Source organism: Callorhinus ursinus, unplaced genomic scaffold (genome assembly GCF_003265705.2).
Source record: "Callorhinus ursinus isolate GAN/ISIS: 27379988/994484 unplaced genomic scaffold, GSC_fseal_2.0 scaffold19, whole genome shotgun sequence".
Taxonomy (NCBI): domain Eukaryota; kingdom Metazoa; phylum Chordata; class Mammalia; order Carnivora; family Otariidae; genus Callorhinus; species Callorhinus ursinus.
Window position 1 is genome coordinate 10507877 of NW_027397081.1, and position 22162 is coordinate 10530038.

Genomic DNA, 22162 nt, shown 5'->3' on the forward strand with positions numbered 1-22162 from the left:
TGTTGACTATGAATGAAACCACTTGCCCTGTAAGACTTAGATTTGTCTGCTTTTTGCAGCTTCTGCCAGCACCCCGCAGCCTCTGAGCTCTGTCTGCACCCTGAGAGCCAGGCCTCACAAACACCTAATTTGGAAATTACCTGCTGGCCCAGTGGCTGCTGGTTTGAGGCTGCTCCTGGTGCCTCTGAAGCAAGCAGTTCCAAGCGGCTAATGGGCTTTGTCCCCTTGGTCCCGCTCATGAGAGCCAGGGCCAATTCCTGGCCCAGTCCTGGAAGCTGAACCCAACCTCGTGTTCGGGGCTGCTCACTGAGCCGGGGTGTGCGGGCCAGGACCAGCCTTGGCAGAGGAGGGGCACCGAAGCCCTAAGCCCCCTCGGCCCGGGAGTGGCAGCAGGGCCTGACAGTGAGGAACTTGAGACTGTCTGAAAGGGATTAAAAGGGCAGAACACGACTTTCTTAGCCTCCCCGGGGGACTCCCAGCTAGCTGGATACAGCCCAGACCTGCAATTAGAAAAACAACGGGCCCCGGAGCCCCAGCTCAGCTGGTTAAATGATGATTAACCCAAGTATTTAGCAATTTTTATGCATAAACACACATATCCCTGTAAAACACACAAGTAGCATTATTTTTTTAATTACAAAATGATTTTCCAGCACTTGGATTTTGATACATGCTTCTCTCACAGACTCCCTCATTCCATGTCTTGCTGTCCTTCCTGCGTCTGTGACCTCTGGCCATGTGGGTGACACTGAAGGCCACGTGTGGACCTACAGCTATCACCAGGAAAAACGAGAAAAAGGTTTTGTTTACTGCTCCTTGATGTTTGCTAATATAGAAACATGGCCCTTTATGGTTTTTGCTGGGGAAGCCGAAGGGATCACCCTTGCGCTGGCATGCACATTTACTGCATCCTCCAAATGTGTCAGCCAAAATTCATGCACTAACTTATTTGAAAGGACATGTATCAGGTGTGATCCGCAAAAAAAAAAAAAAAAAGTGCTGGTCCATTACAATCTGTGCTGTGTGTATACCACCACAAATAAGCACTGATTATTCCTGTGTGTGTATCTGTGTGTATGTCCACGTGCATATGAATTAGCATTTACTGAAGGCCCATTATTGTGCATAGCACTGTAGACAATATATATAGTCTCCGATTTTCCCAAGTTCCAAATTTTGGGCATACACATTCATACGTTCACTCTTCATTTATATTCCCCCACAGATGTTTAGGGTCTCCTGTGTACTTAAACACTAAGGACAGGAAGATGCCCTAATTGACTTCGCAAGCTGTAAAATGGGAGCAAGCTGGGGACTGGGGGATGGGGTGCGGTGGGAGGAGAAAAAGAGGAAGTCATTATAACAAATGGTGGCATGCACTGTGTTAAAAGCAAGACAGTAGGCCCCAGTAGAATCACTGATGCTAAGCCCCGTGTCATGAAAGCTAGACTCAGTTGCAGTTTTGGCTTCTCTCAGAAATGGAATCTTAAACCACTCAATCAGGGATCACCTCCCTAGCCCTAGTGATGTATCTGCCTGATAGACCCTTGCCATCCCCCACACGAAAGTGACCTTGCCACGACCAATCCGCTTTTCGATAGTAAAACTTCCTTGTCCCACTCCCTTCTGCTTATGAAAGTCTTTTGTTTTGTATGACTCCTCGGAGCCCCTTTCTCTCTGCTCAGTGGGATGCTGCCCCATGCATGAATCATTGAATAAAATCAGTAAGATCTTTGAAATGTACTCAGTTGAGGGGCACCTGGGTGGCTCCATCAGTTAAGCGGCTGACTGCTGACTTCGCCTCAGGTCATGATCTCAGGGTCGTGAGATCAAGCCCTGCATGGGGCTCCACACTCAGCGTGGAGTCTGCTTGAGATTCTCTCTCTCCATCTGTCTCTGTCCCTCCTCCCACTTGTGCACATGCTCTCTCTCTCGCACTCAATACATGAATAAAATCTTTAAAAAATTAAAGGCACATAAAATGTACTCAGTTGAATTTTGTCTCATTAATACCTGTGATGAAAGGGAAGGCAATGAACCTGGCCTGTGGGAGACCTTCACGGTGCTGAGCAGCAGCGAAGGGGTAGTTGTACCAGACACAGCTGGGCTCAAATACCAGCTGCCGCTCTTACCACCTCTGTGGCCTTGCGTACGTTTCCCTAACATCTCTGATCCTCGGTTTTCTCATCTGTAAAATGGGAACAATAATTCCTACCTTTTATATCTGTCATGAGCATTAAAGATGATACGTATGAGCCACTAGGTGTTGTCGGTATTTTAAAATGGTCGATATTATACACTTGAGTGAATCAAATACCACTGTAGGCAAAAGCATCCGATTGTAAAATGAACACATGAATAGTAGATATGTTTGAAGGCAATGTTTGTGGCTATCAAAAGCAGTTCTGGGTGAAGGAGGTAGAATTAGAGAAGCGGGTGGTGGCCACGGTCTGTCCACACCGGAAGGGGCTTCATCCAACCCAACCCCATATTACAGAAATAGGAACCGGAAGGTGGGAGAGGTTACATACCCCTGGGCCACCCGCTGGCTTGACAAAACCGTGGCCTGGCTCCTGTGAGTCCTTCTTTCCACGAGACCTCATCCTGGGGTTTGTCTTGGACTTGCCTTGACCAGTTTGAGCAGGAATTCTGCAGAGTCAGAGAAAATCCCCTGCCCCTGATACCTGACCCCCTGGCCTGCCCTCAACAAGAATCCTACTAACTTGGTTTAGCAAGAACCCCCGCACCCTTGATGTCTCCTCTTATAATTTTCCATCCACTGACCCCTCATCCTGCTCATTGGTTACTTCCTTACTATTCTAACAAATGGCAGAATAATGTTTTTCCTTAACAAGGGGATGGAACTGAGACCAGAACTCAAGACTCCTGACTCTCTGGGCCACGTAAAGGCCTGTGTGGGTCTAGTTTACTGAGAAAAAAAGAAAACCCAGCAAATTGGCAGATGGCAAAATCTCCAAGAAACTGGGCAGCGGGCTCCAAGGAGCAGTGCCATGCTCTGGCAGACATACACTGGACTCTGGCTCAGCCTTTTATTTCTTGGCTTTTGGTGTCCGTTCTATTTGGTTTTCCTGGGTCTCTGTGTCTGGTGGGAACTGAAACTCAGAGACCCGGCTTCGAGGCAGCTCAAATTAACCATCTTCATTCAGGATTATTATGATAGACTATCCCAATGGGGAGAGAGAGCCACTCAACTCTGAGTGTGCAAAGACAGACTGGTATTCCAGCTCATCGGAAGCAACTGGTGCTGTTGGCTGAGGACCCTCCACACCCTGCTGGCACTGGGGCCTCCCCACCCCCACAAAGCCGAGTCAGCTGCCCCAGGCAGACACCTGAGTAGGAGGAGAGAGGTCCTCTGTCCAGTGAAACAGGGATGGACAGGGCAGGGAGGAGAGCACTGTGGGGACCCCCAGCTGGGTGGGTTTCCCTGGGCCACAGAGCACCTGGGCACTGCCCCAGGCTGGACTGTCTGTGGTTTCCACCTAAGAAGATCCCCAGCGTCCAGCAGTCCCTGAGGACAGTGATTCTGGGGACAGAGTTCCTGGCTCCTTTTCCAGACCAAAGAATGTCTAGGGGCCCTAGCCCCAGCCCCTCCTTGCTGCCAGCCTTTGTGGGGGCGTTCTCCCCGGCCTTTTGGAGCCCTGCTGCTCAGAATAGGCACGTGGATACTGCTGGCTCCATGTGCCCCTGCCCTTCCCCTGTCCCCTCTCCCTTACCAGGACCATGGCCTCCTGGGGCAACGACATTACCATGGAGACAGACTGGGGCCATGCCACAGAGGGCAGACAGAAGCCAGAGACGCTGGAAGGACCTGACATGCTGGGTGCCCAAGGAGCTGGTGTAGGCCCCAAACCAAACCCCACATTGAGTCTCTAAGTCCCAAAGCTGGGCTGAGAGCAGATCTTTCGAAATCCTCCATACCTCCTTCCCTGACCCCCACCCCAACCTGTCACAGTGAGGGGATTCACTTTTCTCTCAGGACTTATATAGTTACTGAGCATCTAGAGCAAACCAGATCATTCCCGACCGATATCCAGATTAGAAGGCCCAGAAGAGCAGGCTATGGGGGTCCAGTCCCACTGGGAGAAGCTACAGCAGTTCCAAATGTTGTCACACTGGCTTCTAAGGAAGCCAGGAAGGTAAATTCATCGCAAGAAGGTAAGTCTGCAAGGCCTCAGTTTCCATATTTGCAGACATGTAATCCTTAACAAAGGGCCCAGAAAGCTCCCTGGCACCATCATCATCTCCATGTCTGTAAGGACTGACCAGCTGAGCAAACCTAATGATGGGATTCCCGGGGAAGCTCTGGCTTGTAATGCAGAGCGGGTCTCCACCAGCCTCTGTCTGGGAGATCCCAGCTCTCCATCGCTGCAGGGAGCTCCCACAGCTCCCTTCCTCCACCCCCAGCAAAGCTGAACTCAGGGGCTTCCACCCACACTACATCAGGCAGCTTCTGGGGACACACTCTGGGCAGGATTCAAACCCAGGCCAGACGCAGGGGTTGCTGACTTTATTTCCATTCGCTGGGGGAGATCAGGGACTCCCATGGCAGATGGGGGTATAATGAGAGAAGGACATTACTTTGTGGGAAGTATACTCAGAGAGTGAAAAGACTTGGATTTTGGTCCTGCTCTGCCCCCAAGAAACCTTGAAGAATTTGCTTGGCCTTCTAGATCCTCATTATTCTCACTTGTGAAATGAGAGCGTTAGCACATAGGAGGCATTTAGTAAATGCAGGACAAATGTTGAGGGAACAACTCCAAATCCCTGAGTTCCTTATGATTATACAAGGCACTTGGCATTTGTACCCAGCCACCACCCTCCTGGTCCTGAGCCCAGGGCTGCAGGGGCCTCCCTTTCTGGAACTCTGAAGGGAACCTCTTCCTCCCTTCTCTTCCTCCAAACTCCCCGTACCTCCCCCCTTACTACCCACTGTGCCAGGAGGCCGGTGAATCCCAATTAATCCCAAAGTCTCCGCCGTACTAATTGCTTTCTTTCTTGTCCTTACTTGCCTTCTAACTCGGGAGATGAGGCTTCAGTTAGGTAAGCAGGCAGCTGTCCCAACAGTGGGTAACTGGAAGGGAAATGGGGCACCTGGGTGGCTCAGTCGGTTAAGCTCTGCCTTCGGCTCAGGTCATGGTCCCAGGGTCCTGGGATTGAGCCCCCCATTGGGCTCCCTGCTCGGTGGGGCGTCTGCTTCTCCCTCTCCCCCTGCTTGTGCTCTCTCTCTCTCTCTCTCTCTCAAATAAATAAATAAATTCTTTAAAAAAAAAAAAAAAGGAAGAGGCAAAAGAATGTCTCCATGGACCAGGAACCAGCAAGTGAGGAAGCTCCCTACAGTGGGCTTAACAGTGTCCCCCCAAATTCATGTCCACCCAGCACCTCAGATTCTGGCCTTATTTGGAAACAGGGTCTTAGCAAAGGTAACTAGTTAAGCATATCAATGGGATTCTATCAGATTAGGGGGGCCCTAAATCCAATAGCTGGTATCCTTATGCGAAGAGTCAAGGACACAGAGTGACACGGATGATGTGAAGACAGAGGCGGAGACTGGAGCCAGGGGACATCAGGAGCCATGAGAAGCTGGAAGAGGCCAGGGAGAGCCTGGAGCCAGCAGAGGGAACATGGCCCTGCGGGCACCTTGATTTCAGACTTCCAGCCTCCAGAACTACAAGAGAATAAGTTTCTGTTGTTTGAGATGCCCCGTTTGTAGTATTTTGTTACTGAGGAAATGAATACATTCCCCAGGCCCCCTGAGCCCTACAGTGTTCAAGGCACGTGGCTGTGAACGCTGCAGAGGTCTGCCCCACTTCTGCCTCCCTCTAGAGACCTTCTCCCCGCCCAGGGCCCAAGGAACCCACGCAGGCTTGCAATCATCCTACACTGTGCGCTTTTCTTATCGCATTTGGGAGCCAAGCAAAAGTGCTTACAAAGAAAGGCAGTGGACATTGGTTTCTCCAAGCTGCCTGCCTTGTTTTTCTCCAGTTCCTTCAGGATGTGATGTTTCAGTTTTTGAGCACATCTCAGCCTGCAAGAGGACAGTATTCATTCGTTCATTCCTGCATATATCCACACATGCAACAATGACCTATTGACAGTTTACAACCTGCCAAGTGTGTGCTCAGTACAGAGCATGGGAACCACCCCTTCTCCTGCCCCTCCTGGCTGTTCAGTGACCAAGGGGTCATTGGTCCACCCTATTCTGTTATTATAAATGACAATAACATTGTGTTCTAAGGGCTTTTGCATGTCATTTGATACACTGAGCTCCCACCTGCCTACAGTCTGCTTCTCAGTGATAAAGGAGGACGTTAATGGCTCTGCAGCTCCATCACTCAAAGCTGCGAGCCCCTCACAATATGTTAAGTACCAAAACATATACGTGCCAAATATATAAGTACCTGCTTTACATTTCACCTACCACTTTTTCTCAGGCGGTAGAGGAGACCTGAGTGCTAAGGATCACCAAATCAGCCTTTTGGGACCCAGAAATGGGAAGAAAAGAAAAAGGGTGAAATTGAGGGAACTTTCGATGAGGCTACCAGAGGCCCAGCAGTTGGGTACGGTGTGGGGCACTGGCTCGGTGTGGTGGGACACTGGTAAGGTCATTGTCAGGCCCTCGGTCTGTGCGTGGTCTGCTGCGAAACAGCCACGAGACTCTGGACGCACTGCTTACCTCTCTGCGCACAGATTTCTCATCCATGCATCAAGTGTTAGTCTGGGTCCCTAAGGTTCTTTACAGTCTTGACATGCTGGGATCTCTCCAGTCTACGTCAATTATTGGAGAAACTTTCTTCTCTCTCTCTCTTTTTAAAGATTTTATTTGTTTACTTGAGAGAGAGACAGTGAGAGAGAAGAAGCACAAGAGGCGGAAGGGTCAGAGAGAGAAGCAGACTCCCCTCCAAGCAGGGAGCCCAATACGGGACTCAATCCCAGGACTCCAGGATCATGACCTGAGCCAAAGGCAGACGCTTAACCAACTGAGCTGGAGAAACTTTCTAGCCTGACTTATAATACAGGGAATTTCCAGGATGAGCAGAAGACAGCTCCTGTGTTATTACTGTGTACTGGGGGGCAAGGGATTCCCCTGATCACAGTCCCACCATGCGCAGTGCAATGGGCTGGTGCCCAAGCCTGGAGGGGTAAGGACTTCATTCCTCTCCCCCCGCAAGGAATTTACCATCGAGTGGGCAAACAGAGTAGTCAACAAGCAATTATAAACATTACAATATGGCATGATAAATCTTACACTTCATGTTATGGAAATATAGAGGAAGGGTCCCTAGCCCAGGCTGGTGGGACCTTGGAGGGGGCAAACCAGGGAAGGCTCCCCGGAAGAGGTAATGTCTGTGCTCAGTTTTAAAGGCTGACGGCTAGAAGTTAGCCTCTAAGGCCAAGGGCTGGAGCAGTCAGGCAGAGAAAACATCCTCAAAGGTTGGATATAGTACAGTGAACACAGAGGACTGACAAATGTCAACAGATCCATTTGCTTTTCTCTTCTTTGTAACCGCCCCCTCTTCCATTTCTCACCCACAGCTTTACACCCACTCACCACCCTGTTCTCTTTTCTTCTCCTCCTTCTCTTCCATTCTCTATAGAAGAGGAGAGGAATGTCATCTAGTGAGTTCGGAGCTAGTGAGGGAGCCGAAGGGAACACCAGTGTGGGGAGACTGGAAAGATGTGTCCTGTGTCCGCCTCCACTGACGGCACCGCCCATGCAGCCTTCCCTGTCTCCTGAGCCTGCCTCTGCCCTCCCATGAAGACCCTGTTCCTTCGCGGTACGTGCCCCCATCTATAACCGCTCCATCTGTCCCTGTCAGGGCCATCCATAGATTCCTGGCCACTTCCCAACTTCATGACGACTCTGGCACCTAGCTCCCTAGCCTGCACTCCAGCCCCAGTCCTGCCATTGACTTGGGTGGAACCCGCGTCGGGAACCTTGGCCCCTCACCTCCTTGATGCCCTCATCTCCAAGGACACCCTCCCCTTTGGTCACCTGTTCCCATGGTTGCACCCTGGACCTAGTCATCAACCAGGACCTGCTCCGCTCCTCTTATTATCAGAAACCGAGTTACCCCTCTCTGTGATCACAACTGCCTCTGTATTCCAGTTTGTACACTCAATTCCTCCAAGTATACCAGGTCTCTGACCTCATCAACACCACTGGGTCGCTGCTTCCAGTCCCTCGTGCCCACCCACCAATATCCACAGCGCTCTCTACCGGGCTCAGATTTCTGGCCCAATATTCAGACACTTTATACCAATATCCTTAATTGCCTTGTTCATGGTGCTTAAATCATCCTTGGCTTCTCCCTTCCCCTCATCCTCCATAGCCCATCAATCACCAAGTTCTGTTGAATTTTAAAATAACTTTTCAAATCACTCCTGTCTTTCTAGCTCCCCTGCCCCGCCTCTGTCCAGGCCTCCAGCATCACTACCCTGGACAACCAAAAATGCTGCTAGCTGCCCTGCCCTTCTTTCAATCTTACTTCTGTAGCACCAACTCTCCCACAGGGCAGCAGCCTCTGTGATTTTTTTTTTTAATGCAGATGAAATCAATTGAGTTATTCTCCAGCTTAAAACCCAACCTTTCATAATGGCTTCTTCTTGCCCTCAGGATAGAGTTTTCACAAGGCTTCAGAGCTCACAGTCTGGCCCTTGCTATGCCTCTGGCCTCACCCTGTACTGTCCCCAGCTCAAACTCCAGTCTTCAGTCCTTGGATTTTTTTGGATTCCTTGACTACTGCATGCTCTGAACTGAAGTTGGTGACAATAGGGTGTGGCACAAGGGGACTTGGGGCTCTGCCATTCTCTCTTGCTGTAGGACATTGGGTTCTTCCCACAATAACACTCTAGGAGTCAGGTCCCACCTTGTCTGGTTTCCTCTTCTTGCAATGATGTCCTTCTTCCCTCCAGAAGAGAGATGAAATTTGGAACATAGACTAGGAAGGATCCTGTGGACATTTCAATGCCTCCTACTAATTATAATGAGAACAATGAAGTGAATATTTATGGAGAGCTTACCATGTGTCAGGTACCAGGCTAAGCACTTTATATGCACAATTTATTTACTTCCCACCAACCCTATGAAGTAAGTGCCATGGTCACCCCTGTTTCATGGAAGAAAAACCTGAATCTCAAAGGGTTCTAGTAACCTGATTGAGGTCACATAGCTGGTTACTGGCAGAACACAGGTCTGAGCCTTGATCAGTCTGGCTTCCTAGTTCATCCTCTGAATCACTTTGTTATACTGAATAGCTAGATGGGCAGGGGGTGGGTATCTCATTTTTCAAGAAATGATTTTGGGAAAGGTTGATTCAAATTGTCACTGCTTTCAAAGGGTGTCAGGTAAATTATGCTTATCTGTCCCTTTTAAGTTAAGGATCAGCCCTATTCCCCAAACCCTAAATCCCAGCTTCAAAGCAAACCATCCAGAGCTCCAAACACAGACCCCAAAGACTATTGCACCCTGCTTGTCTTCAGGTCCCCAGGCAGACCCAGACCAACACATCTGCAAATGTTTCCTTGACAGCTCATCTAGCACCTTCTTCTCTCTGTGAGTGTCTGACCAAAGCAGGTTCCAATATGCAATAACCCCCGACCTCCGGGCCCTGCAACAACTGTGAACAATTTCCAGGCAAAGTGTAATGTACTCGTGGCTGCAGGTAATCAGAGAATGCTGGTTGAGGGTGAAAGAGAGAAGGTAGGAAGCATGTTGCTGACCGCTGACCCTGCCAGACACTCTTGCTGGGCTTCAAGTCACTTAGGCATTTTCCAGGTGGTACACAGGTCTTCCCTATTTACTGTAGGAAGAGATTACATGAGAACATGAATATCAGGAGGCAGGGAGTACTGAGGGCCATCTTGGAGGTTGGCTGCCACAGAATGTAACTAAGGAAGGATCCAGAATGTATGGAGGGCAGCATCAATCTATGGAAAGCAGTCCTCACCTCCTACCACCTCCCTCCAGCTCACTGGAGGAGACTGGCCAAAAGGCAGACTTTGTGCCACTGATCAACCAGAGCAATCCAGGCCTTTGGCGATATACGCTCTCCAAGGAAAGATGTGTATGGAACTATCTTTGTTTCTCTGGGGGGCCTGACATCCTCTGCTTGGGACCCCAGATGCTAGTTTCTGCTTGTCAATACAATTCTCTTGTTGATCCTGCCATAAATGAACATAAGAGCATATCAGAGTCCGAGAAAGGAATGACTGGAAGCCTGTATATCCCACTCCCCTTTCGTCTATTCTGCCCATCCCTCTACGCCCCACCTCCTCTTCTGAGGAAGATGACCAAGGAATGGAATATCCGCCATAGCCTTGGAAATCTTCTATCTTCCCTAAACAGTAAACCTTCTGAATTGGCCAGAAATACATGCATCAGTTAGGAAAGAGTGCTCTCAAGTGAAGGATTCAAAGAAAAGGAAAAAAGCCAAAGGAAGGGAGTAGCTTTCAGGATTGGAGAGTTCTAGGACCAGATGCTATAATGTTACATCTCTTTCTCAGGCAGGACCATCCTTCATCCAAAATATGGGTGGCACTTGCCTCTGTCGTTAATGACCCCCAAAGATGGGCAGCATGTATTTGTAGCAGCTTTGAGGATCTTAACGTGAGATTCTTTGGTCTTCTCAACCAGGGTAGAAGAAAGGAAAGTCTCCTTGTCCTTATGAACTGCTATTTTCTCCTTATTTTTGATTTTCAATAAAAAGTGGCCTATGCCAAAATGCACCATACCGTGTTTCAATGCCAATCAAGAAGGCTCCAACTGAAAAAACTGATGGGTGCCAGAGGAGTGGGGGGCAGAGGGATGGGCAGAATGGATGAAGGGGAGTAGGAGTTACAGGCTTCCAGTAATGGAATGAATAAGTCATAGGGATAAAGGGTACAGTATAAGGATTATGGTCAATGATATTGTCATAGAGTTGCATGATGACGAGAGGGTGGCTACGCTTGTGGTGAGCACCGCATAACGTATGGACCAGCGACTCGAGCTCCTCTTGCTGAAGATGAGCAAGAGCTTCTGGCTGGGGAGTGCCAAAGATTATGGTGCAGATAAGTGGAGAGCATAAGAAAGAAATGTAAGCTTGAATTCTGTGAAAGCTTTAAAAACGTGCTTAATTTCAGAGATGTAAAATCAGGTGCTGAGTGAATGCAAAAGGAAAGCAGCTACAAATGCTTCCCCTCGAGTTCCTTAATAATAACAATAACAATTATTACAGTTAAGATTTATGGAGTGCTTATTTTTGCAAGGACTCTAAATGTCTTGTATCTATTCCCACAAGTTATCACTGCAACCTGACGATCTCAGTATTCACATCCCCACTTACAGATGAGAACCCCAGGCGACAGAGGTCAGCCAACTTGCCTAAGGTAACACAGCTAGTAAGTATCGCAGTTGGGATTCAAATCCTAGCAGGCTCGCTCCCGAACCCTCAGGCTTAACTATGTTGTGTTTTAAGGGCTTAAGGAAGGTACCAAATGCTGGTAATTGGCATTCATAAAATTCATGGTGAGGTTCACCGACAGAGGCAAGAAGTCTTTTAGCTTATTGGGAGGTGAGCCCCGTTATCTGGTCATTTTAGTAGAGTCTTAAGTGCTGTTGAATCTTAGGAATTCCAGGATAGCAGGCAGCAGATAAAAGTTGGTTTTTTTTTTGTACCCAAAGAAACCGATGTGCAGGTTAAGTGCCCTGCCCAGGGACACCCAGACCTTTACTGCCTCTGTCCAGCAGAAAAGCACCAAGCAGCTAGTCCTTATGGCAGCACTCATGAGTTACTCCCACATCCATGCAAGATCCCAGGCCATCCCCCTCCTCCCTGCTCGCCCTGAAATCAAGAAGCTTAGTCCTGGAGATGTGACAAGTTTTCATCCCATGGCGGTGAGAAAGCAACACCAAAGACCACCAGGTAGGCAGAAGTCTGAGTTGCCTCCTTTGCAACAGTTCAGTTCACCGCAAAGAGATGGGGAAGCCAGCACTTCCAAGAGTCCACACCTTCTCCTGCCCTCCCTTAATCGAACAAGAAGACTCAGGTGACTCTGCCTCCTTCTGCTCCTGCCCCCTCTCCTCTGTTCCCCTTGCTTGCTGAGGTTCATTCCCAGTGCACTGTACCCGGAGGAGTACGACCCAGGCACAGAACAACTTTTTTTTAAGATTTTATTTATTTATTTGATATATAGAGAGAGCACAAGCAGGGAGAGCTGCAAGCAGAGGGAGAGGGAGAAGCAGGCTCCCTGCCGAGCAGGGATCCCAATGCAGGGCTTGATCCCAAGACCCCAGGATCATAACTCAAGCCGAAGGCCGATGCCCAACTGACTGAGCCACCCAGGCGCCCCACAGAACAGCTTCTTAGACGGTCCTCAACTTTAAGAACCCCAAGAAGTTATTCCACTCATTCCTCTCCCTCTGCTATTTCCTCCTTTTCTGGTCTCATGTGTAAAGCTCACTGTCACTTCAGTTTATCAAAGAAAGTGCCTTGTTAGCCCGATTCACCTCCCTTTCTTATTCTTCTATTACATAGGTCAGAGAGGGCGATTGCTTTAGCATCGGACAGTCTGGCTTTGAGTCACCGCCCTGCATACTGGCCCTGTGACCTTGTGCAAGCCACTTACCTCTCCACACCCACACTTCCTCCTCTGGGAAAAGAGGGATAACAACAGTGCCTGTTTCATTGCACGGTTGCAAGATTGAAAGTCGATATAAAAAACACACATCAAGCACTCAGCACAGTACCCTGCACACAGCAAGTGCACAATAAATGTTAGCTGTTAGGATGATCAGGCCAGCAGTGGAGGGACTGGTGAGCAGGACCACTTGTCGAAAGCAGCCCTTCTAAGGAAGCTTGAGACTAAGCCACTTTCCCAGACCAAGGGTTCCCAGGAATTGCTAGTGATGTTGCTGCCTGGGGTAACAGGAAGGAGAGAAGGCAATTATACAGTGTGTAATGAAAATAATTTCATTTCTAATGCCTTTCCCCTGCTGAGCCACTTAGAATTCAAACAATGACAACAAGGCGGGGGTGGAAATGAGCAGGGCAGGCACGTTCTGAAGGAGCCCAGTGACGGATGGATGGGCCCCGGAACTCACTTTGGCTCACAGACGTCTGCAGGGGAGTGTCCTCGGGGCCATGGCACCTGTCCTTGGGGCCATGGCTTGCTCTGTGCTGAGCCGAAGCACCCTGGGATGACCGGTTGCCCAAGCTGGGGATGGGCCTATTGATGGGCCCCTGGGGGCTGAGTCTGCTTGACTTCACGTCTCATCCTCTGTCTGGGAGCAGGCTGACATCACTCAGAGTGCTCCAGGGAGAGCCAAGGGTCCTCCCTCCTTCCCCTACCCATCACTGTAGACAGCCAAGAATTCCCCTGTCTCCTCTTGGAAACCGTGAACATCCCTGCAGGTGCCATCAGATTATAGCAAATTGCCCAAACTGCACCAAGCTAATGTCTTATATATACGTGTTTAACATCTACCTTTTCCGGGGGTCCCCAAAGAGATGACTTCTTCTCAGCTCCCATCCCCATACACTGCCTCCCACACTCTCAGATGCCCCCCGCCCCGGTGGCCTCCAGGTCCGAGTCTGGGGCATTGCAGCAACACAGCCTCTTCCACCCAGGGGAAGGGGGGTCCCCAGGCCCCAGTGCTGTCATCTCTGGCTCCCCCCTGTACACTGGAGCCAGTGGGAGGCTCTGCTCCTCCACAAAGAAGCATTCCCATGTCTCCTAGGGAGAGAGGAGGCTGCCACCCCTCCACCCCAGGGGACATCCCAACTGCCAAGGGTGTTGATTTAACCCATTTATCGGTTGAAGTGAAAAGCACAAGAAGAGGGGAAATGTACAGTCCAGAAGGGCAAGTTTCTCTCTTTTCTCTGGACCCAAACTAGAACAAACCAAGTGGCTGAATCTTGTAGTTTTACTCCTCCACCCACATGGACTGACACTATAATCAAGCTATTTTCCACACCTATGCATTTAAATAATACAATCTTATTGTTTAAAAAAATAAGAAAGCAATCTTGAATTACAATGGTGATAGGGACACTTGAGAGGCAGGGGTGTATTAACGTTGGATTCTAACACTATTGGAGTAATTTAAAAGGTTGGAGAGAATATCAGCCGACCACCCAGAACTGGTAAATAAGCAACTTGCACACTCTGGGTGGCTCCATTTAGTATCCTGGAGAGCTGGAGAGCTTATGCATAATCCCAAAGCCAAATCTTAGAGTCGTCCCAGGGCCATAAGAGGCCCTACTGGGGGCAAGGGAGGGGAAATATGGTGCTAGGTTCAGCTGAGAGAGGTCAAATACAGGTAAAGGTACCCACCGAGGAGCTGACCAAGCTGTGCCCTTTAGGTTGCCTGTGGCTTCCAAGCATTTCCTAGATGCAGGATGCTCTCCTGCTAAGCAGATCTCCTAGCAGGATGGAGAAGCTTTGGTTGCCAAGACCACTCCCAGTGGCTTGGGACTAGAAAGCTTACACCACGCCTTTTGGGGAGCACTTTGGTAACAAGAGAGAGAGCACCATATTTCTGGACTAAGAGAAAAGCTGCCCTGTTTAGGGGTGTGGAGCATCCAGAATGACCTCTGGAGACCAAATAATCTAAGGATTTAATGTCTTGGTAATGATGTCCTGGGGGAAATGGGACTGACTAGGCAGCCATGCTAAGTTCTTCTCAAGACCTCAAATCTTAGGTTACTGTGATCCATGATATGCAGCCTGACTCTGGGAAATATAGGTTTGGGGTTCTGAAATTATAAAACCTCAATATTGATTCTCCTCTCCTTTCTGAGTGGCTGAAACACCTTCACTGCTGGAGAATCACAGGTATGGAGCCACAAGGGAGGGAGAAATGAGGGTTGGCAGATCCGAAAACATGAGTCACTAGAAGGGACAGGGTTGGCTCAAGGAAGTCTCATTATTCTCCCCCCCCCACACCACCACCAAACCCCTCACAAACTCTGTGTTATTTTCACAGCCATGCTTCTTCCTCAACACCAAAATACAACTTTCATTTGCAGGGACGATGAAGACAGCTCTCTCCAGGCCAAGTCCACACGTCTTTCCCCTTACACATGTTTACCCAGAGAACAGTGACCTCAGACCAGTCTAGCTTCAGCACGTCAATCTCAGGTGAATATGAGGCCACATTTTTTATGAGACCCTGAGCTCCCTTTGTTTCCCCTGGTAGGAACAGAGGGTTTCTCTCAAGTTCAAATTCTCTTACATCACTGCACGTTCTAGATAGAGATAATCCAACCTTGTGGGTAAAGGTAGAAAACTGACTAGCCCATAAGCATTGTTACTGGCCTTAGTCACCCCTACAAGCTTGCTAGCTTATAGAACACAAGAACCAAATCAATACAGTCAATATGTCACCGCCAGCAGAGCACGAATAGCTACCAGCCTTGGGGAACATGACGTGCTACTAAGCTGAACTAATCACTCCTTGGCATTTCAAGAGCAGTTGGGTTAGCAGACCACAGCACATACATAATGAAAGACAATAATTCCCCCAGAAGGGGAGGGTAAGAGGTTGGTCCCCAGAGGAGGGCAGTTACTATTTACACAGGTCAACCTAAAGCCATATTGATGATTCTTAGAGGTCAAAAATCTGTTTTAGAAATAAGAAAACACCAGGAGGATCTTGGGGGAGAGGAGATAGGGCTGCATACTTTATTTCGGCAAAGGGATTGAATCCAGGGGTCGACCCTCCATCAACAGTTCCACACCTAAAGAACTTAACATGATAAACAGCAGGAGGAAAAAGAGTTGATTATAAAGACCTGAATCACGCTCCCTCTAGTCAAAGAAGTATGAACTTTTATGAGAGATGATTTCTTAACCTGCGTACATATGAATCACTCAGAAATATTGTTAAAATATACATTCCTGGGTCTCAGCTTGAGATTCTCATTCAGCAGTCCTTCAGAGAAGAACAAAAAAATATATATATCCATTTTTAACCAGCTTCCCAGGTGATTCAGAGGCAGGGAGTTCATTAAAACAGAAAACAATGGTTAAAGAAATGCTGCCCTGGACCTATATAACAAATCAGAATCTCCCATTTTCCTAGCACCTTTCATCCCCAGGCTGTGCAGAAAAGGTAGAAGGAACTCAGAATGTTTTTCAAGAGACCAAGGCTGGGGTTACCATGGCCCTCTCTCAGATCTAGGTCTAACCCTCTCTGATGTCTTCCCTGCCAGATGTCCAATTTCAGAGATAGCATCAAATCCCCTCCCCCAGCCCCCCGTCCCTATTGGATATGCCAGGAATCTTGAACATGAAGCAAAGAAGTCAAAGGCAGGGACCCAGCAAACCAGCCCACTAGTTCTCTTGCAACTGGTCACATTCACCAAGGCCTCCCTCTGCCCTCCCTCATTAAATAGCAGCAACAGAGGGAAACATGAGAAGAATGAATTCCCTTTCAAGTGGTCCTAATGCTGCAGGATGAATCAGGGATAGGCTGAATATTTGCATCCCAAGGGGAAGAATCACTGATCACCTAGCTCCTGGGAAGGAGCCAGGATTAGCCTGAGAGATTAACATCCTGGTCAAAATCCAGAAATGATAGGATCTGCCGAAGGAACTGGGGAGGGATCCTCAAAGTGCCTTGCACTTCGCCAACCTCAGGAGCCCCCAGCACAAAAAGTAGTGGGGTGCCAGATGGGGCAGGGTTACTTGCTCAGATAGCTTCCCCGTGGCTGAGAACAAGGGCCTGTCCCTATGGAGCTTCAGTGCTGTGACTTGTGTCCATGGCGAAGCCTGTTGTGTAGACGCACACGCACTCTCTTACCTCTGTTCTTCAAGAGGAACCACACACAGGCCGCCTGTGCAGACAGGGATGGGGACGCGCTCCGTCTGGCTCTTAGAGCTGTCTCTTGTCTCCGCACACGACCCTATCGAGGCTCTTGGTCCACTCCAGAGTCGAACAGTCACCCTCTGCTACTGCCCCAACCGTCACCCCCATTCCCAGGTCGAGATGGGTCCAAAACCCCAGCCTCCCTCCTCTACAGGATCTCAAACGGAGAGATGGCGAAGGAGAACGTAAATTCAGAACCAAGGACAGCGGCACATCAGCTAGTGGGAGAGTAGAGGCAGAATCGGCCTCTCCCCCATCCTTGGCTTCTGAAACTGAAAAGTCAGGTCGCGCAAATGCAGACTTGCCAAGAACAACCCTTCTCCCTCCGAGGAGATCGGAGACTCTGGACGCGCGCCCTGGGGTCCCGGACTTGGGTGCCGGGCAGAAAGTGCCCTCCGGAGATCGTCGGGAACCGGTCGCCCTGCGAAGCCTCGGCTCGGCAGGGCTGGCTCTCCGCGCTCCGCGGGGAGGCTGCCCCGGCACCGCCCGTCCATGCCCGGAGCGAGGAATCCCGCCCCGGCAGCGCGAGGGATGCCGAGAGGGAGGGAGAGGGAATGACAGCGCTGTGTTCCTGTCGCCCCAGGGCAAGCGGCCCGTCGGAGAGTCTGTGGAGAGCCTGACCGCAAGCGGGTCGGTCCCAGGCAGACGGCACCAGAGTGGCCGGACAAACTTCTGGTCCCAGTCGCGCCGCCCTCCGAGCTCCCTCCTCCTCTCCCTGCGACCTGCCTGGGTCCCGGCCGCCTGTCGCTCCATCCTGCGCGCGCTTACCTTCAAGCCATAGGGCGCCCGGGGGCAGAGACGGCGCCGGCTGCTCGAGGCTTCCGGCTCCCGCCGCATCCACGCGCGGCCGCCCCTCTGGCAGCCGTCCGGGCCGCCGCTCTCCTCAGCGGGTCCCTGACTCCCAGCCCCGCCGCGCGGTTCAGAGCCCCGGCGGGCAGGCGCTTGGCCGGCTCCGGCCCGCGGGGAGCAGTGGACCGGCCGCGGCGGGGCGGGGCGGAGCCGGGCGCGGGGCCGGCGTGCAGTGCAGGGACAAGGCGCGGAGGCGGCGCGGTGCGCGCGGGAGGCGGCCGGTTCCGGCACTGAGGCTGGACAGCTTGGCAGCGCCGGAACACCAGGGCGCCGGAGGGAGGGGGCGGGGCCGCCTGGCCACGGGGGCGCCCTGGGGCCCCGCCCCTGGGACAAGCCCCGCCCCGCCACACTGCGCGCGGGGTGGGGCGGGGGGTGCGGGCTCCGTGCGCCTGGGTCTGCGGGGAGCAGCGGGCGGGCAGGGGATGGAGTCAGCCCCGGCTTTGATGCCGATGGGAGCCTAGGCGGGAACTGAGTGGTCCACTGCCCATTGCGCTCGCCCCATACCCCCAAAGTGAGACCTTGTATATTCAGGGCTGCGGGTGACCAAGCATCCTCATCATCTGCTTGTCATTTCCCTCTGAGAAGTCAAGAGGATAATGATTGGGGGAGGCGCCGCCCATCCAGGGAGTTGTGTAAGGAGGAGCGGTCAGGGTCCGTTTACAGACCTCTGGTCTTGGGAACCCCTGGGGTCAGTTCTGTTGCTTGACTCTTTCAGGGGAAAGCCTGCTTGGAGTTGACCTGGAGTGGAAATTCAAAAGGGAACCTCTGGGGTTCCAGCTCGCCCTTGACTACAAAGGGAGGTGGAGTCTTCAGCAATCAGTTTTTGACTGTCCTCTAGTTTGCAAAGCTCTGTCTCAGATTCCAGGTTCACAGAGAGGAATAAAACCAGGTCCGTGCTCTCATGCAGTGGAGACCTCCAGGAAACATAGCACAGCACCACAGCACCCGTGGCTTAACCAGGTGCCAGGGGGCACAAGCAAGGGAGACCTCATGGGGACTGGCATTGAAGAAGCAATACCCGTTCCCAGGGGGGAGAAGGCAGCACCGCATTCCAGGCAGAGGGAACAGCATGGATAAAGAACGGACTGTGCATAGCAGGGAGTCAGTCCATCCCCCGCTGGATGCAAGCCACTCTGAGCCACAAAGATTAAGCTTGTATTTCTTTCAGTGACCCACACAATCACAGAAGGGCCTGAGCACTCCTCTAACCCCCCACCCTCATCGCTCTAGAAGGGGGAACTGAGGCCCAGAGAATTGGAGTGCCCTTCCAGATTCCACAGAGATCCAGAGCTGGGCCAGTCTTCCATCTGCGAGGTGCACACCAGCATTTTTCCCAAATACAGCCATCTCTGGAGGCAACTGGGGAAGGGGAGAGGCTGTAAGTGGGCACCTAGTGCCTCTTCCCCTGCTCCCTGCCTTTGGCACTATCTTGTGGATCTGGCCTGGCTCCCATTCATGCAGGCTTGATAGGGAGATATTCTAGCAATCAGAAATCCCAACATTTTGCTCTATTTGCTTTTAAAGCAATGAAACATTGCAGATATCCTTGAAATCTCAGTGTTTCCTCTCGGCTACTCCTCGGTCATTATTTTTCAGGTTTAATCCACTTAAGGAAGGATGTGGTGCCTTCTAGCTCAGCACCTCTCTATCCATCCAGGGACAGCCACCCAGTAGACAACCACCCCTCTCCCGACTAGTCAGAGGACCTGGATTGGTGTCCTGCCTCTGTCACATAGCAGTTGTGTGACCTTGGCTAACAAGTAGCTTACTATCTGAGCCTCACTTTTTCCATCTTTACATTGGGGCTAAGAAGACCATTCTTTTGGACAGCATTGCAGGTGATAGATGAGGAAGTGTTAGACGAACTGTAATCTGGGCACACTCTGGCTGGTCTGGGGTGGTGGGTGGGGGAGATAGCCTTGCTCCCTCAGGAGGCAAAAGGGGAGCAACATGACCTCCACGGGATGCACCAACCCAAGGGCACCGTAGCTCCCTGCTCCTACTTTTTACTCCAGTCTTGCATGGCTGAGTGGATTTCACGCTGGCTGTGAGTGAGACGGATGGATCTTTTAGTTTTCAATTAGCAAACGCCTCGCTCTTTAAACAAGTGGCACAGCAAACAGATGCACTGAGTGATTGATGACAGGGAGCATCGGCGGCCAAGCGGCAGGCGGCTTCCTGTAGGCTCCCGCTTCCCAGGCTGCCAGAGCCCTCTGGAGGTCATTCGCCACCTCCCCTGCCTCCAGGCAGAACTGTAACCAGTCCAAGTAGGCCAGGCAGGGGCAGGATGGCCCTTTTCTGTATAGCTTTCCTGGAAAAGGGGACACGGGAGCCTTTTTGACGTTCTCATATATATGTTCCTGAACCTCGGTCAGGAAGTTCTTCCTGATGTGCTACCTAAATTCTTTATTTGTACCTTTTTATTGTTGAAAGTGCTAAGCCAATGGTTACTAATGGGTGTTAGGGATAGAAGATGGGTTGAGACAGGGGCTGGTTTTGCTGGCCCACGGTAATGAGGAAACAAAGGACTGAGCCAACAGAGAATGAGGAAGATCTAGAACTTTCCCCTGTGTTCTAAGAGCTATCCCTGAGATAGAAAATGAAGCCTGGTTAGAGCTTGGAAGGAGAGTCCCTTGCTGGCCTCTGTCAAACTCTGATGCACCCACAGACTGGCACAGCAGCCCCCCTTCTGAGAAGTTTTCCACAGAAAGCAAGGGAAATGTCACCATAGAGGAGGGGGGAGTCAGAAGCAGAACAGAACTGGAGTCACATGGAACTTTGTTCATGTCCAAACTCCTATATCTTGGGAAAGCTCTGAATATCTCTGAGCCTCAGTTTGCTCAGCTGTAAAATGGGTTGGAGATCCATATTGCAGTGTTAGCATGAAGATTAAGGAGAAATGACAACCAATACATCCCGGTGCTCGATCCATGTTGCCCATTTTCCCCTCTTACAGAAAACTGAGCTAGAGAAGCACTGAAAGAAATGCAGACACTCTCTATGTGGTGTTCCAATTCTAGATTTCCTAGCCTAGTTCGCAGATGAAAATTGAACCCCTGTTTTCTTTCTTTTTCTTTTTTTTTCAAGCTCTGGTAATTTCTTCTTCTCTCCTTCTCCCCTCTTTTGTCATTTAATTTTTAACCCATTTGCAAATAACTCTGAGAACAATAAGGTGGCAGTCCTTCTGGGTCAGAGGAGGTATTGGGCAAAAAGAAAATAAACACACCCTTTTTATACTTTATTATTTCTCTCCAAGTGCCGAAAATGTTAGAGAGGGACAGGAGTGTTGGTCACCCATGCTGCTGAGAGAGCCACAGTCCCACATCTGAGTGATCCAGTGAGGGAGGTTAGGGCGCCCGAGGAAGGGGTGGGGAGGAGACGATCCTCTTAAAAGGACAGAGGGTCAGGGTACTGTCTCTGACCAAGGCAAGAGAGCAGAGGGAGTTACCTGATAGTGTTGACCTCTGCCTATGTATTCACCCTTAGAGGATGATGTCCTCACTCGAAGACTATACTGGGTTTGTCTACATCCATGTGAAATGGACATTTGTAGATATTCTTTGCATCCTCCTATTTTGAAACAGTAAAGAATACAGGTGGTCTCACTTTAAGAAAGTCTATAATTCTTCAGAATTACAAAACAGATAAATTAAAGTGTAAATACCCATATTATAAACTTATTTAATTGCCTGACAGGAAGAGGTCATAAAAACATACACATATTTGCACACCCATATTCATAGTAGCATTATTCACAAGAGCCAAAAGGTAGAAGCCACCCAAGTGTCCATTGAACGGTGAGTGGATAACCAAAGGTGACCTGTACATACAATGGAATAACCTGGCTGCAAAGTGCAGGTTTTCAGCACTTGGAGAGAAATCATAAAGTATCAAAAGGGTGTGTTTATTTCTTTTTGCCCCACACCTCCTCTGGCCCAGAAGGACTGCCACCTTATCATTCTCAGACACATGGCAAAAGGAGTAAGCACAATCCTGTCACATGTAGATGCATGAAACCTGAGGGCATAATGCTAAGTAAAACGGTCTGGTCACAAAAGGACAAATATTGTATGATTCCACTTATGTAAGGTACCTAAAGAAGTCAGAGTGGACTGGCAGTTGCCAGGGGCTGGAGGGAAAGGTGAATAGGGAGTCTGTATTTAAAGGGTACAGAATTATGGGGCGCCTGGGTGGCTCAGATGGTTAAGCATCTGCCTTCGGCTCAGGTCATGAGTCCGGCTCCCTGCTCAGCGGGGCGCCTGCTTCTCCCTCTCCCTCCCCCTGCTGCTCCCCTTGCTTGTGCTCTCTCTCTCTGTCAAATAAATAAATAAATAATCTAAAAAAAAAAAGGCACGGAGTTTCAGATTGGGGAGATGAAAAAGTTCTGTGGGCGGATGGTGGTGGACGGGTGCACAACAGCATGAATGTACATCATGCCACTGA

General features: G+C 50.2%; 1 protein-coding gene across 3 annotated transcripts in view; it reads right to left on the minus strand.

Moving 5' to 3' along the window:
* The window catches only part of DRD2 (dopamine receptor D2), a 60886-nt gene extending 43091 nt beyond the window's left edge, over positions 1 to 17795 (minus strand). For all 3 annotated transcript variants that reach the window (XM_025893669.2, XM_073904024.1, XM_025893667.2), the window contains exon 1: positions 17639 to 17795. The gene's annotated coding sequence lies outside the window, so the exon portion shown is untranslated. The remainder of the gene's footprint in view (positions 1 to 17638) is intronic.
* Between the last annotated feature and the right edge of the window lie 4367 nt (positions 17796 to 22162).